The sequence below is a fragment of the Nannospalax galili genome, unplaced genomic scaffold (assembly GCF_000622305.1).
Source record: "Nannospalax galili isolate Female #2095 unplaced genomic scaffold, S.galili_v1.0 scaffold2256, whole genome shotgun sequence".
NCBI classification, from domain to species: domain Eukaryota; kingdom Metazoa; phylum Chordata; class Mammalia; order Rodentia; family Spalacidae; genus Nannospalax; species Nannospalax galili.
In genome coordinates this window covers 68,924-84,987 of record NW_008337390.1, presented here as the reverse complement: position 1 = coordinate 84,987, position 16,064 = coordinate 68,924, and the positions used below count along the sequence as shown (strand labels likewise).

Genomic DNA, 16,064 nt, shown 5'->3' with positions numbered 1-16,064 from the left:
CCAGTGTTCTTAACCACTGAGCCATCTCTCCAGCACCCCAGCTATCATTTTTTAAAAATTATTTGTATTTTATGTGTATGCATGTATTGCCTGCGTGTAGGTAAGTGCGCCTGTGTTGTGCAATGCCTGTGGAGGACAGAAGAGGCTGTCAGATCCCCTGGCACTGGAGTTACCAACAGTTGTTGGCTGCCATGTGGGTGCTGGGATTTGAACTCGGGTCTTCTGTAAGAACAGCCAGTGTTCTTAACCACTGAGCCATCTCTCCAGCCCATGCAAATTTAAAAATATAAATCAGAGCCAGTGAGATGGCTCAGTGGTAAAGGCACTTGCCACCAAATCTGATAACCTGAGTTCAGTCCCTGGAGCCCACATGGTGGAAGGCAAGAAGAACTTCTGCAGGCTGTCCTCTGACCTCCACATGTGTGCCGTGGCACGCACAGACATACATAAATATATAAATGTAATAAAATAAAAATATGAATAAGGGAACTAGAGATGTAGCTCAGTGGTAGAGCCTAGCACGCACAAGGCCCTGGGTTTGGTTCCTAGTACTGCAGAAAATAAATAAAAACCCAGGAGCCGGAGAGATGGCTTAGCAGTTAAGAGCACTCACTGCTCTTGCGGAGGACCTGGATTTGATTGCCAGCACCCAAATGGCTGCTACGAACCACCGTCCTTAACTCCAGTTCTAGGGGAATTCGAAGCTCTCTTCTGACCTCCGTGGCATTGCATGATGGGTGCACTCACATACATGCAGACAATACACTCATACGCATAAAATTAAAAAAAAATAAGTTAAAAACAAACAACCAAAACCCAAATCCAGGCTGGGCCTGGTGGCACACACTTTAGTCCCAGCACTTGGAAGGCAGAGACAGGTAGATCACTGGGAGTTCGAAGCCAGCCTCTGATGTGGTAAGCCATTAGTGACCGTCTAGCCACAGTCACATTCCAGCTACGTAAATTTGCCTTGCTTACTCCTAACTCAGCACCTTTCTGCTCTTTTCCTTCTGCTTGGAGTCTTGTTTTCACGATTAAAAATATTTTTTTTATTCTTTCTGTGTATGAGTGTTTTGCCTGAATGTCAGTGCACCATGTATGTGCTGTACCCATGGAGGCCAGAAGGGTATTGAATCCCCTAGAACTGATGTACCAAATGGTTGTTAATCCACGTGTGGATGCTGGGAACCAAACCTGGGTCCTTTGGAAGAGCAGCCAATGTTTTTAACCACTAAGGCATCTCTCCAGCCGCCCTGTACTCCATTTAAGAGTACAGTTTTATGTTCTGTTTCATCATGTAGTGTTGCTCATACACATTTCCAAGCACTGAGATAGCTTTCAATCCAGGTGTAGGAGCACATACCTATCATCCCAGCACTCAGGAGGCAGATACAATTTTCTGATTGGAGTCATTGGTTATTTCTTCATATGTATTTCTTATTTTCCTCCAACAAAGACTATCGATTCTCAGGAGACTAGAAACATGTTAATGGCACTTATTTTGTACCTTGCACAGGACATAGCAGAATACCCTGAATGTTATAATAATATAAGTTGTGGTAGTGCACAACTGTAGTCCTGGCACGCAGGAGGCTGAGGCAAGAGGACTGTGAGTTTGAGGCCAGGCTGGGCTACATAGTGAGACTCTCCCTATCTTTAAAAAAAAAAAAAGCTATTGGTAAGTGATTCTACCTTCTTGGTTACAAGGCACATATTTCGCTCCTGGGTTCACCAACAGAGCTTGTCAGCAGACTGAGGAACTGACTGAGCTCCTGGACCTCAGTCCTGGGGTTGAACAGGAAGTTTGGGATGGCTGAAGCAGTTCTCTATTCAGAGACAGCCCAGGGGCTGGGGAGGGAGCTCAGTTGGTAAAGGTCCTGACTAGCATGTTTGGCCCTGAGTTTGGTCCTCAGCGCCACCCCCCCCCATTCACTAAACTGTTTCAGTGGTAAATTATCAGTACCCGCTTTGTTGGCAGAACAGTAACATCACAATAAAAATCTGTTTAACAATTTTTCCAACTCTCAAATGTTTACCAACTCCTTTGTTTTCTTAATCTTTTCCCAATTTTTAAATAAAAACAGTGTGCACTGCTGGAGACTGACTCTGAGACGGGGCCTTGCATGTCCTAGACAAGTGCTGCACCAATTGTAACCCAGCTCTTTACCAACTCATGTAAATATATAAGAATAAGTCTGCTCTTGTAGGAAATCTGATTATTAGTTGACTAGGACTTCTCAATTTCTGCATTATTTACATGTTGGTCTGGATAATTCTTTGATGTGGGGGTTTTCCTGTGCAGTATTGCGTGTTCAGCAACACCCCTGGCTACATGCCAGTAGAAGCTCCCAGTTAGGACAACCAAAAGTGTCCCTAGACATTACCAGATTGCTTCTAGTTGAGAACCACTAATTAAACAACCTTCTGTCTCCTCTGAAGCTTGGTGTATCCTTAGGGTAATTCGTATATATGTGAAGTTCAATGTATGATTTAACAATCCCACACATCCCAGGATTTAGGAGCACATAGAACCACAGTGATGTCATCAGGATGTATGAAGCAATTCCAGGGGTCAGCATTGCTAGGTAAGATTTTAGAGATCAGATCACCAAGACTGCAGTTGTCAACCAAAGGTCCATCACTTGTCCTTACTCAGTACTTTTCTGGACTCTGTGAGCACACCTTTGTGACACATTTTTAAAAATATTTTATTTATGATTTTAACTTTATGTGTGTTAGCGGATTGCCTGCATGTAGGTGCACCCGTGTTGTACACTGGCAATGGAGGTAAGAAGAGACTGTCAGATCCCCTGGAACTGGAGTTATGGATGGTTGTTAGCCACCGTGTGGGTGCTGGGAACTGAACCTGGGCTCTCCACAAGAGCAGTCAGTGCTCTTAACCACTGAGCCATCTCTCCAGCCCCAGTGAGTTGATATTTTAAATATTTTAATTTTTGGTGGCTGGAGAGATGGCTCAGTGGTCAAGAGCACTTATTGCTCTTCCAGAGCACCCGAGTCAGTTCCCAGCATCCACATGGTGGCTAACACCTGTCCATGACTCCAGTTCCAGGGGATCTGATGCCCTCCTCTGGCCTCTGTGAGCACTAGGCTTGCAAGTAGTGCGCTTGCATGCAGGCAAAACACTCATACACATAAAATTAAAACAAAATCTTAGCCGGCATAATGGTACACACCTTCAATCCCAGCACTCAGGAGGCAGAAGCAGATGGATCTCTGTGTGAAAGAGGCCAGTCTGGGCTACATAGTGAGTTCAGGTCAACTGGGGCTATAGGGAGATCCTGTCTCTAAAACCAAAATACACAAATACATAAAATAAAAAAAATTAAAAAAAGAATCAAGGTGTCCAGTGTGAATGCTGGGAACTGACCTCAGGTCCTCAGGAAGAGCAGAGTGCTCCAAAACCCTGAGCCATCTCTCCAGGCCCCTGAGTTTAAAACTGTCATTGTTTAGGGGGATCTCGTAGACCCTCCCAAGCAATACTGGCTCTTGCCATTGCTCTTGGTTACCCACAAGAACCTGGTTGTAAGACTTTGTTGCTGCATAGTTGGGTCATAGGACATGGAGAAAGCAAGCTGGTACTGACCTGGAAGGTTCTTCCCTGCTGGCTAGTTTCCATAGTGCTGGAAAGTGCTATATGGACTCCTGGGGAAGAAAAGTCATCAACAGTCTTACCCAGCTGTGACTCCTGCAAGCTCAAAAATTATCAGCCTGGGCCCTGGAGAGTTGGCTCAGTGATTAAGAGCACTGGTTGCTCTAGCAGAGGACCTGCGTTCAATTCTCAGGACCATCATTTTTGCTAACAACTGTCCTAATTCCAATTCCAGGGGATTCGATGCCCTCTTCTGACTTCCTCAGGCATTGCATGACGTGGGTGCACTTATATACATGCAGGCAGTACATTCATACACATAAAATAAAAATAAGTAAAATATTTTAAAAAATGACCAGCCCGGCAAGATATGTCAATGGTGCAATGTGGCATAAATGTTATGGGGGTAATCAACTGCTTTCTGATTGGTTTTAAGGGCCTCTCCACAGGATGAAACTTATGCTTGGTATTGTAAACCTGGCCAAGAGCTCATGACTATGGAGATTTCATAGGCCCTAGTGGAGAACCCAGTACTATTATTTTGCCAAATGAACATAGTATCAAACTACCTTCTAAATATGTATCTCTAGACCCACAGTAATATTAGTGCAGCTCTCAGTCCTCATAGAGAATCTTCATTTTGCAGGGGGTGGTGGTTAATACAGACTCACAACTGGTCAAAGTGCAAAGAAGAAGTGAGGCTGTGGCCCTAAATGTGACATCTCCATGACAATATTATACCCCCTCCTCCCAAGGCTCAGGAACACTGGTTGGGGGAGGGGACAGAAAGCTTCTAAGCGCCAGAGGTCAGGGAGGACTGCTGCAAAACACTGTTTCTGCTGCACATGACAGGCCTGTTGCAGTCATGAACTCACAGCAGCTGTGTTACCTGTACAAGACCTGCACATGATCAAGCCAGTCAAAATTCCAGGTGAATGGAGGAGAGGCTCACACGGCCCAAGACCTTGCGGAGGAGCTACCTACAGTGAATGGCTGCTGGGGGAGGAAGAGTCTGTTTTCTTCATGGGTGTGGGTCCTGACAGGGTGCCCAAGCTCCAGTGGGTGGTGCTACACCTATATATATGCAGCATTAATTGTATCAGTGTTTGTTTTTTTAAAAAAAGACATAAAGTTGGAAAGGGGACAAGGTGTGTGGTTGAGTCTGAGAGGAATTGGAGGGGGGAGTGGAGGCTGAATAGCATTAACATACACTGCATACATGTATGACATTCTCAAGCAATAGATAGGAATATCTTTAAAAATTATGTCAAAGTAATCCTGAAAGCTGTTAACAGAGTTGGTACATACCTTTATTCCCAGCACTTAGGAGGCAGGTGCAGGATTTATCTCTGTGAGTTTCAGGCCAGCCAGGGCTACATAATGAGACCATGTCTAAAAAAATAAAAATAATCATTGAAAGCTTTTTGCAGATGAATTCTAAGACAGGGACTGTTAAAAGAGGCTCTAGGTTGACAGAATAGGGATGCGGATTTGTCATTAGGCCTGCTTAAGGGATAAATGAGGCTTTAAAAATGATCAAAATGGCTGGGCATGGTAGTACACGCCTTTAGTCCCAGGACTCAGCAGGCAGAGGTAGGCAGATCTCTGTGAGATTGAGACCAGCCTGGTCTATATAGAGAGTTCCAGGCTAGCTAGGACTATGGGGATACCCTGTCTCAAACAGACAAAAAAGAATCTGGGATCCATGTGTCCCATTATCCTTTTATATATTATTTAAAGATTAACAGGCACTTTCATACTTGTCTCTAATTTTTTTTTTACAGCTTTATGAAATAGGAAGGTATTATCTCACAGATGAGGAAATAACTCGGTGGGTCACCCAATATTAACTGCTTCTTCTACAATGTGAAGTTCCACAAGCTTCTGGGATCTTGGGTGCACAGGTGAGTGGTGGTTGGTGGAAGGACTGCAGAGTGGTGATGGGGGTGAGGAATGAAAGAAGAAAGGAATACAAAGCTCCTTTCTTTTCTGAGGGCAGCTGCAGCCTCGAGGGACTAGGGAAGTGGTATCATGATTGAAACCCAGGCTTTGTGGGTGACATTCTCAAAGTACAGATGGATCAGCCAGGCTCAGGGCAGCGCACTGCTCCCTGAAAATTAGAGCCACCTGCCCGTGTGGGCCTGTGTGGGCTTTGTCCTCACTTGCCTGGATGCACACAGTCATCTGAGGAGGTCTTCTAAGCAGACCTCTGAAATGAGACCTCAGGACTGTCTTCATGAGCTAGCTCTGGAGTGAATGGGGCAGGAAGGTAAGGGGGAATGTCAGTGGAATTCCAATAGAGGAGACAGCACGGGGACGTGGGGTGGGCTAACAGGTGGGAAACTGGCCAGTGTGCAGATAACTGCTTGCAAATGGGCAAAAGCAAAATCATGAAAAGTCTTATGTTCTATGAGATGTTGACTGGATTGTACACTGTGAGAACATGAAGCTGTTGCAAAGGGTTAAATGAAAGAGTGGACTACTTTTTTACTCAAGTAGTATGAAAGATATTGAGACTTATTGGAGTTGAAGAGTGTGTGGTGTCCAGGTAAGAAGATGGCCCAAGCAGAGGAAGAAGTAGTCATGGAAGGGACAGATCTGGGGAAAGTTGTAGATGAGATTCTTAGGGCTATATGACTAAGAACTCAACCATATACCAGGCACTGGGCAAAAGCCCTTGATTTACATCATAATGAATCCTAATAATACCATGAAGTATAAGTACTGTCCTCATAAACAGATGAAGAAACAAAGTGAATGGTAGCTCAGTAAACTCCAATTGATGACACACATCATATAACTGAGATAGGACTCTGTTCCTGGTCTGTTTTTCTCAAGAACCTTCACTTTCCCTTCTGACTCCTGGTTGTTAATCAGAGAGATGGAGGAGCCCAGGATCACAGAAAATGGAGGAAGCTAACTGTCAACTTGACAGACTCTGAAATCATCTGGGAGATGGGCCTCGGCATGCCTGTGGGGGATGATCTTGATTGTAGGAATTGAGGTGGGAAGACCCACTCACTGTGGGTGGCATCATGCCCTGGTCGGATCCTGGACTGTATGAAACAAAGGGAGTTGTGGGGCAATGTATGGTCCTCACGCCTTACTTCCTGCTTGTGGATGTGATGTGACCAGCTGCTTCAAGTGTGTGCTGCCCTGACTTCCTACTAGATGGACTATCCTTGAACTGTGATCCAGAATAAATCCTTATGTTGCTATTATCAAAGCTTTTCATCACAGTGATGGGAACATAAACTAAGACAAAGACATAAGAGGAAACTCAAGTTATGAGGAGAATGGATTTTGTTTTGGACTCTAGTTAGTGCCCCCAGAAAGAGCAATCCCAGAGAAGGGTCCAAGGAGAGATCACTGAGATCTCACCAACTCTTTCAGAGCCCATCTCTTTCTTCCCCTGAGCTCCACAGTGAGCCTTGGAGCACCCTTCTGATACCCTCTTCTGCTGGTGCAGGTGAAAATATTCTCCCAAGAGTCAGTCGAAGGAGCTGGGAGGGGTGGTACACACCTGTGGTTCTAGCACTCTGGGGGCTGAGACAGGAGGCTAGCCAGTTTGGCCAGGTTGGGATTCACAGGAAGAACTTGTCACAAACAAACAAAATAAACTCTAAGAATGTGCAAATGTGGGCAACACCTGCAGGATGACAAGGGGAGGCCAGGGGAAGTCGGGGATGTGTGGACAAGTTCCTGGAAGCTAGCGTGTTGACTTTGATGAAGAGCCTGATATTTGATAAAAACTGACTCGGGAGCCCAGCACTTTCCCCAGCAGGACAAACTACCACAGACCAACCAATTGTAAAGATCTAATCAGGTCAGGTGGTTCACATCCTCTCAAGTCAACCTGCCAAGCGTGAGGCTTCAGAGTCAGTGTATAGAGATTTCTAGCAGTGCTCTGAACTGACAGGAACTAAGTCACAGGTGAGGGGTGTTGGTGGGATAGCCTGGGGACTGATGAGGACTATGGGGAGTCCTTGGGGAGGTTCTTTATCCTCAGCCTGTAACTTTGGTGGGAGGTACCTATGTTCAAGGCCCCCTGGGCTTGTGATGAGACACTGGTGAACCGTTGGTTTTCTGAGGGTCAAGAGTAAGAAGCACTTTGTTCTTCAGAAGCAAGACAGTTCTTTCCTTCCCACCTTTCTCAGAATAGAGCACATACGAGCAGAGAAAACATCAGAGAAAGCCCCCGACCTCAGAGCATGCTGGTCAGAAGGTTGGGACTAAGTGTTCTAGAGATACTAGAGAGGAAACCAGACAGCAATGGCTCTTTCCTCCTACCCATCCAACCCCCTCAGCACAGGGGCTTCTCAAACACAGGGACACTCCCTCCTCCCAGACTGGTCTTTCACCCAGGAACCTTATTTAGCCCCATCCCATTCTAGGCTGTCCTTGGCCTTGGGCAAGAAGCAGCCCTGCTGCCTATGCACCTAGCTGTCTTCAGCTTCTTCCTGTAGAACTGTGTGACTTGCCACGGCAGCCTGTCTCCTGTTCCTTCTGTGTTTATCAGGAAGGGTGCCAGGAACCAGGGAGACCTCAGAAGCATCTCTCACCCCAGGACCTGATTCTGTGTTGTAGCCCAAGGACCCGGTGAGACTGAGACATGGTGATGAACAGGGGAGAGGAGTTGGCTATAGATGGCTGATCAGAGGGAGGCCTTGGGCAAGTGCCTTTTCTCTCTCTGGAGGGTCAGGATTTCTGTTGGATGATCTTCGAGGTACCGGCAGCTCTTCGGGGGTCAGCAAGGGCCATAGGGACGGGCAGAGAAGCTGGAGGCTCTGGGAAGCATGGAAAGCCCGTCTAGATCTAATCTGCTTCTATTCACCTTAACTCTACAGTGGGAGGAATGGCACCAGCCGTGGTCTGGCTCTTGTTCCTCCAGCTCGTTCTAAGGCCAAGTCTGGTGATGGGCAGCAGGACGCAGACCACCATCAAGAACTTTCGCACCTTATATATCGACTATCCCAGGGTTCACTATCCAAAGGGTTTCCATGGCTACTGTAATGGCCTTATGGCCTACGTGCGGGGAAACTGCAAGACTGGCACTGCCCTAAGGTCCATTATGTAGTCCATGCCCCTTGGGAAGACATCTATGTACTGCAAGTACAGTGAGAACTTCTGTGAGAATTACAATGAATACTGCACTCTCACTGAGAGCTCCTGCCCTCTCACAGTGTGTACCTTGGACTCTCAACAGCTGCTAACCGGCTGCAGCTACAACAGTACCTGGATCAACCACAGGCCCTACCTGCTCTGCTCCCAAAAGCATGATGCCCAACCAATAGGTATCATCGGCCTCTTCTAGGGAATTCAAGCCCCAAACGACCTCCACCTCTTACAGGCCTCTATACGCCATCCCAAACCCATTTCCCAAACCCCGAGTCTTGCAGCAAGTCTTCCTGACTTCTCATGCAGGCAGAGCTCGTCCTTCAGGCTCTTACAGCCTTCTCATGACCCCACCACCATCCTCCCTCTCCCACTGACAGTTAAACTCATCCAAAGCGCTGACTGTGTCCAGCTGGCAGTGCTTGTCCATCCACTGGGCCAGATTCTGACTTCTGGATGGGCCCAGGACCCCAGCTTATGCCATGGCAACTCGCCTCCTGCTCAGGTATCTCTCCCTGCCCTACTATCGCTCTCAGCCTTTGAGCCTCCATGGCTCCCATTTCCCTTAGAACTCCTGCCACTCTGCAGCCACAGGAACCTCCCTAAGACCCTCAGACCCACTTTGCCTCACTTCCCCACATTCCCCCTCACCCCAGCCTCCAGCCTGCTCTTCTCTGTGAAGTGACATTTCCCTTTCATATGTAGCCTGTACTTGTCTCCTGCCTTCTACCACAGAGCCTAGCGCTGCTTCTTTGTGTTACTCCGCACAGCCATTCGTGGCCCCGAATTCCTTTACCCAAACATCATTTTCCATCTACCTCTCACCTTGGCCCCCTGGGATCTCAAATGATCTTTTTTCCTCTGTTCCTCCCAGGGACCCTGAATCCTTTGTCTTTTCATATCTCTTCCCGACATTTCCCAGACTCCAGAGTCTCCTGCTCAGGTGGCAGCAGATGAGGCAGACCCAGTTCTCCTCATGGAAAGTTCACAAACCACTGGGGGAAACTGGGCGAAAGGTTCATGAGACCTCCCTGTGCTGATTTTTGTGAATTTCTTGTGAATCTGTAGTAATTTAAACATAAAAAACTTAAAAACTCAATTATGATTTCGTTCTGTTTCCTGCACTTGGAGTCCTGGTGGCCACCCACCTCTGACTGTCCTGAGTTACTCTCAGCAGTAGGAAATGACTTCTTTTCTGTGGGCCCTGTGATGGAGGTGGGGCAGATGAAACTTGGCCCTGGGCTGGGTGCTACAAATGGATTCTCTCTTCTCTAGAATAGATTTCAAAAACGTGTTGGGCTTCCCTGCCTGGTTTCTGTTTTTCTCCCAGCAAATTTGGACTGCAACAGATGAGGACGGTGAGAGGTACATAAAAGGTCTAGTAGGTGATGTCTGGGTCATGGATGTCAAATCAAGAGCTATTGCTTCCTTTTAGGAGGGAGGTGGGAAAAATGCCACAGGTGTGAACACAGTAAGCAAATACTTCTGCTTCTACCTCTGCTTCAACTCTTTTTTTCTCTTTTTTTGCATATTTTATACAATATATTTTTATCATATTTAGACCCTTCCCCTATCTGGTCTCTTATCTCCAAATCTATTCCTCAGTCCTATTCTTAGAGGCAGTTGCCAAGGAGACCTTATACCTTGGTAGGCACAAGGCTTAGCAGGGTCAAGAGTACATGGCTGAAAACCTTGACTCTTTGGGCTTTTCCCCCTACCTACCAACGGGCCAACCTGTCCAGCATCCTTATGAGACCAAGCGTGTTAGCTGCTGCAACACGGATGTTTATTGTTTCTGACTCCCCGCTATTAAAAGCACAGGGTCAGGGGACTAGAGGCCAAGATGGGGCCTCTACTTGCTGTTCTTCTTATCATAGGTGCCAGAACCTTGTAGCCGCTCACATAGCCCGAGCTGTCTCTCGTTTCTTCTTGTCCTTCGATGCCTTGCACTTGCCACTCTCGTCAAAGCGCTCCTTGTGGGCGCCAGTGTACTTGCTGGTTCTGTCAGACGGTCGACTCCACCCCTATGTTGCTTTCTGCAAACAGAGGATGATTTGAGCCTTCCTCCCCTGCACTGTTACAGCTCTTCCCCACAGACGGTTGTAGAGCTTAGAACACATGCTCAGAGCTCTTGCTCTGCCTCTGGCACAGAGATGCTTCCTCAGAGCCAAGAAGCAGCTGTGGGCAGGAACTCTGGCAGAGCCATCCACTCATGAGACAGAGGGAATCTTCTGTGGGAGTGCATGATATGTGGGAGAGGACAGTGGATTTTCTGTATCCAGAGGAGTTATTTTTACAGAAGACTTCAGTTCCAAGCCTTAGACCCAATGTGTGGAGTGGAAAACACTTTTTGTACCAAGGGGACAATGAAGGAAGAGGCAGAAAGCCTGAGATTAAACCTTATGTAAGTGTAGGAGGATGACTGGGGACCAGGTACCAAGTTCTCCAATGCTAATGTATCTCCAAAGCCACCAAAGACTTGGATACCTGGCTCAGAAACCAGAGACCTAAGAATGTGTCGAAATTCTAATAGTAAAATAGTTATGCTGTTGCTAGGGGTGAGGTGGGCGCTCCAAACTGCTCTGCACCTTGGACAGATTGCTTTCTGTCTGAAGGCCATAGTTCTCTTACCTTTACAATAATGGCATGGTTTCTAAAGTCTGTTCTAGTAGCACAAGCACCGCCAGCTGTCTACCCCGATCTTCTAAGTTATACTGCCGACAGGATCTGGGACGTGGAGGACAGGAAGGGAAACTGGAGCAATGGGGACTTAGGAAGTAGGGTTGTGCCCTTGAGCTGCAGAATGTTATCACTGAGGCAGGTGTGGTGACAAACACCTGTAATCCTAACACACAAGAGGCTGACACATGAGGATCCCAATTCAAAAGCCTGGGTCACACAGCCAATTCCAGGCCAGTGAGCTAACAAACGAAATCCTGTTTCAGAGCAAAAAAGAAAACAAAACAACAGAAACAGAACATTTAAAAATGTCACTCACAGTAACGCCAGCGGTGGCTGGGTCCTTGCCTTCCACAAGTTTATAAACGTTCTCCAAAGCCTCATCTGGGTTGTTTCCCTTGAACCGCTTTTGGCCCAGTTCCTTCATGGCTTCTTGGAACTGTGGAAATGTGATGGTTCTGGCATCCTCGGCCCTGGGCAGTCAGAAAGAAATCCGGTAACTGTGGAGCATGAAGGCACTATCTTCCAAGGGCTACTTTCCCTTAGTCCGGCATGGCCCCTTTGCTCCTCTCACTGAATGTCTTGAGGACAGGAAATAGAACAGTGCCAGGCACCTGCCCGGTGTCCCCTAGAAATCTTCCACACAAGAACCCTGCCACAGTCAACCACCTTCACCCCACATCTGGCTCCTTACTTCACTTTGCTGAACACATTGTCAACATCTGTGGAGGTCACTGTCTTGCTGTCTCTGATGTCACAGTCATTACAGAGTTCAGAGTTTGGAAAAGTTCTTGTTGCTCATTTCTGTGCCACTGCTGGATGATTCTTCGAAGACAGCAAACCGATGGAATGTTCTCTCTGCTTCTGAGGCCATGGTCAACCGAGGGGCGCCTCAGGAGGGAGGGAGGATGGGAAGAGAAGGTTGAAGAGTAAGGTGGGTGATAATGTTAAAAAATCAGCATCAGGAGCAATGTCCCTCTTCCCTGCTCTCATCTCCCATCTTCCCCTCCCATCCAACTGCTGCCGCCGCAGCCTGAGTCTCCCCTCCCCAGTACTGTGGGCACTACTGTCAAGCCCGCATGCCCGTGTACTGAATAGTCCCCCTTCCCCACCACTTTCAAGTACTAGGGTGCCTAGCTGGTGTCTGCCCCTTCCCGGCCTTTGTCTGCAGGTGTGTGCAGCTGTGTGGCAGCCAGATACCCAGGGAGGAAATGTGGCCACACGGAGTCAAAAGGGTGGAGGGTAAAGCAGAGAAGAAACACTGATGTCGTAGTGCTGTGTGACATCACTTCTGGCTCCAGCTATGCCCTTGACAGGAGGGAGGGGCTTTGGGTCTCTACTTCCTGTCTCCTCTTCTGACATCAGAAGAAGAGGGAATGGTCTGCTGATCTGTTGTCCTGGGAGAGTTCTCAGCAGTGAAATGCACTGAGATGAACGTCTCCAAGTTGTGCAAAGACTGTGGCATCATGGATGGCAAGACAATGACTGTGCACTGAGCACAGTGCCAGCCTTCTGGCATCTTCAGAGGGTCAAGCTCCTCTGTCACTTCAGTTTACCACTCCTATGGGTCCCGGTAAAGCTGTGGTACACTCTGCCCATAAACAGCTGATAGGCGAGAACCCAGGGAAGGGTCTTAGTCAGTTCAGGCTGCTATCACAAAGCAGAACAACAGAAATTTATGACTCACAATTCTGGCCTTTAGGAAGCACCAGGAGTTGTGGTGTTTTGTGAGGCTTCTTTCTGAAAATCCACAGGTGATGCTTTCTTACTGTCCCCTCACATGGTGGGACAGAGGGGCAAAAGGTTTCCCTTGAGCCTTTTAAGTGCCTTTTATAAAGGCATTAATCTTATTCCTGAAGTCTTATCCTCATATCTTCAAGGAACATCAAGACTCCCCTAAAGCCCTACTTCCTAAATTATCTTCATGTAGGGAGGTGGGATTTTAACATGTAAATTTTGGGGTGACCCAATGGCCAGAGCATTTAGGATTAATGAGAACAGACTGGCTTGAGCTGAAGACCGCCCTCCTGTCTCATCTCCAGGTCTAAGTTTACTGACCTGAATGGAGAATCCTGTTGCTTTTGGCAAACTGACCTCAGCAGGAACTTCCAGTACTGGACTCAGTAGGGGAAAGTGGGGCTCTTGGGCTCTAAGAGATCTGGGTGGGCCAAAGTAAAATATGTCTGATGATAGTTCTCAAACTCTGAAAATCTTCCAGATGAGTCTCTGTATAGTTAAAAAGTGTTCTGGCCGGGCATGGTGGCGCATGCCTTTGATCCAGCACTTGGGAGGCAGAGGCAGGCTGATCTCTGTGAATTCAAGGCCAGCCTGGTCTAGGTAGTAAGTTCTAGGACAGGTGGGGCTACAGGGAGACCCTGTCTCAAAAAGAACCCCCCAAATAAATAAATAAATAAATAAATAAAAATAAAAAATAAAAAAATAAAAATAAAAAAGGTGTTCTGGACAAAAGCCCTGTAAGATACGGGAACTTCAGGGACCCTACTACATGCAGCTAGATTGGTCCCTGGCATGTCCCTCCTACCTAATCCCTCATTCCTATAAACAGTTTGGAATCTTGTAAGTCCACCTCTTTCCATTCCTGTAATTTTACCCTTATTTAAATTTTTTCTGTTCTCCATCTCGATGGCTATCTGGGTTTCTGAATGACCATTTTTCTAAGTTGTACTCCACAACCCCATCTCTATTACCCTCTCCCCAGTAATGTTCACACAACAACATTTTCTGTTCATTAGTCCTGCTCAAGAACACATGACAGACAAGTACAGTGACACATGCCTGTTTGGAAGGACTCTGGAGGCTGAAGTAGGAAGATCAAGAGTTCCAGGCCAGCCTCAGGCACATAGCCAATTTGAGGACAGCCTGGGATACTTGAGACTGGTCTCAAAATACAAACCAAACCAAAACGAATGTGTTATGACTCAAGAATAGTCTACGGCTCTTCACTGTTAAACCTTTTTGTTTAGCATTGAAAGGCCTATACAACTTTCCCCCAATCTATCTTACCAAGTATTATCTATATCAACATTGTTCCTAGTTGGGGTTCTAATGGCTTAATAGTTATACACTCAGGAGGCTACCCAGTAGAGGAAAGAGATTAGTCCCTGGTGGTGCGTGAATCTAGTGGGGATTTGAACCTAGGTGTTTTGTTTATTAACTGGGTGGCCATGGGCAAGTCTGTAAATATTTCTGAGTTGCAGTTTCCACATCTGTAACTGTTAAGGACAATAATACCCTTTGGTATTTGGGGATAACACATTCCCTTGCACATAATACCAAGTCTTAAAGTCTTCAAAGGAGCTTGCACATTCCTGCCTATACTTCCCTCCTGCTCTCTGCTGAATAGAATGCCCTTCTGTAGTTGGACTTCCTATCTGAGTGGCTCACCCTAGAAACACACCCCTTTCCTCCTCTGAATTATAGTAACACAACGGCTCTTAGCCTGTGGGCTCCAGCTGCCTGGGGTGAGATTTTCTGATTCTTTCCAGGCACCCTTAAATCTTTAAGCACACAGGAGATTGTGAATAGTAAATATTATGTCTTGCAAGTACAAGTATCGCTACATATACAGATGTGATTATCAGAACAGTATACAAAAGTATCTAAAGCATGGCTGAATTTCCTTTTCATATTTTCTGTATTTAGGGAAACTAAAACCTCTACAGATATGGAAATCTTTTATCTCCCACTGGAAAAGAGTGGGAGAAAATACAAGACTTATTCTATACATTGATCTTATAGATTATTTTCTCTAGCTCTTTCTATTTATGTCCTTTCTCAATCCTTGGATCAAAAACGTTAGAGAAATTGTGACCAAGATTCACACTTATTTGAATGTCATCTACCCACTGGCTTGGACACAGCAGGTACATGAAATTGTTGCTTAGTTGAGGCCAGAAGAGTGTTGAATCCTCTGGAACTGAAGTTACAGATGGTCGTTAACGACCGTCTGGGTTCTAGGAACCAAACCTGCCTCCTCTGGAAGAGCAGCCAATGTTATCAACCACCGAGCCCTCTCCAGCCCCTTTGTAGTCCATTTAAAAGTACAATTTAAAAAAAATATATTATTTATTTTTATTTTCTGTATATGAGTGTATTGCCTGCATGTATGTGAGTGTACCCGTGTCATGCAATGCCACAGAGGTCAGAAGAGGGCTTCAGATTCCCCTGGAACTGGAGTTAAGGACAGTTTGTAGCCACTATGTGGGTGCTGGGAGTCAAACCCGGGTCCTCTGCAAGAGCAGTCGGTCTTCTTAACCACTGAGCCATCTCTCCAGCCCCAAAAGTACCATTTTATGTTCTGCTTTATCATGTAGTGTTGCTCATACACATTTCCAAGCATTGAGATAATTTTCAATCCAGGTCTAGGAGCACATACCTATAATCCCAGCACTCAGGAGACTGAGGCAGGAGACTCGTAATTCTGAGGGCTGCCTGGGCTGCATGGCAGGTTCAAGATCAGCCTTTGCTACCTAGGAAGACCCTGTCTCAAAGAAAACAAAAACTGATTTTTACATATGTTGTCTTCAGGAAAAGCATCAAGTAGACGTCCACAATCTGCTTAGTGTTCAATTTTAGGGAATTTTAGTATTTTAAACTTTTCTCTGTTGTGCAGAGAAAAGATATAAAATGAATTGCAGAA

At 46.4% G+C, this 16,064-nt stretch overlaps 2 pseudogenes; one reads left to right on the top strand and one right to left on the bottom strand.

The window, feature by feature from the left end:
* LOC103733636 overlaps positions 1-9,712 on the top strand; it is an 11,575-nt pseudogene extending 1,863 nt beyond the window's left edge.
* A 790-nt stretch (positions 9,713-10,502) lies between these two features.
* On the bottom strand, positions 10,503-12,278 carry LOC103733645 (annotated as a pseudogene).
* Positions 12,279-16,064: the final 3,786 nt, after the last annotated feature.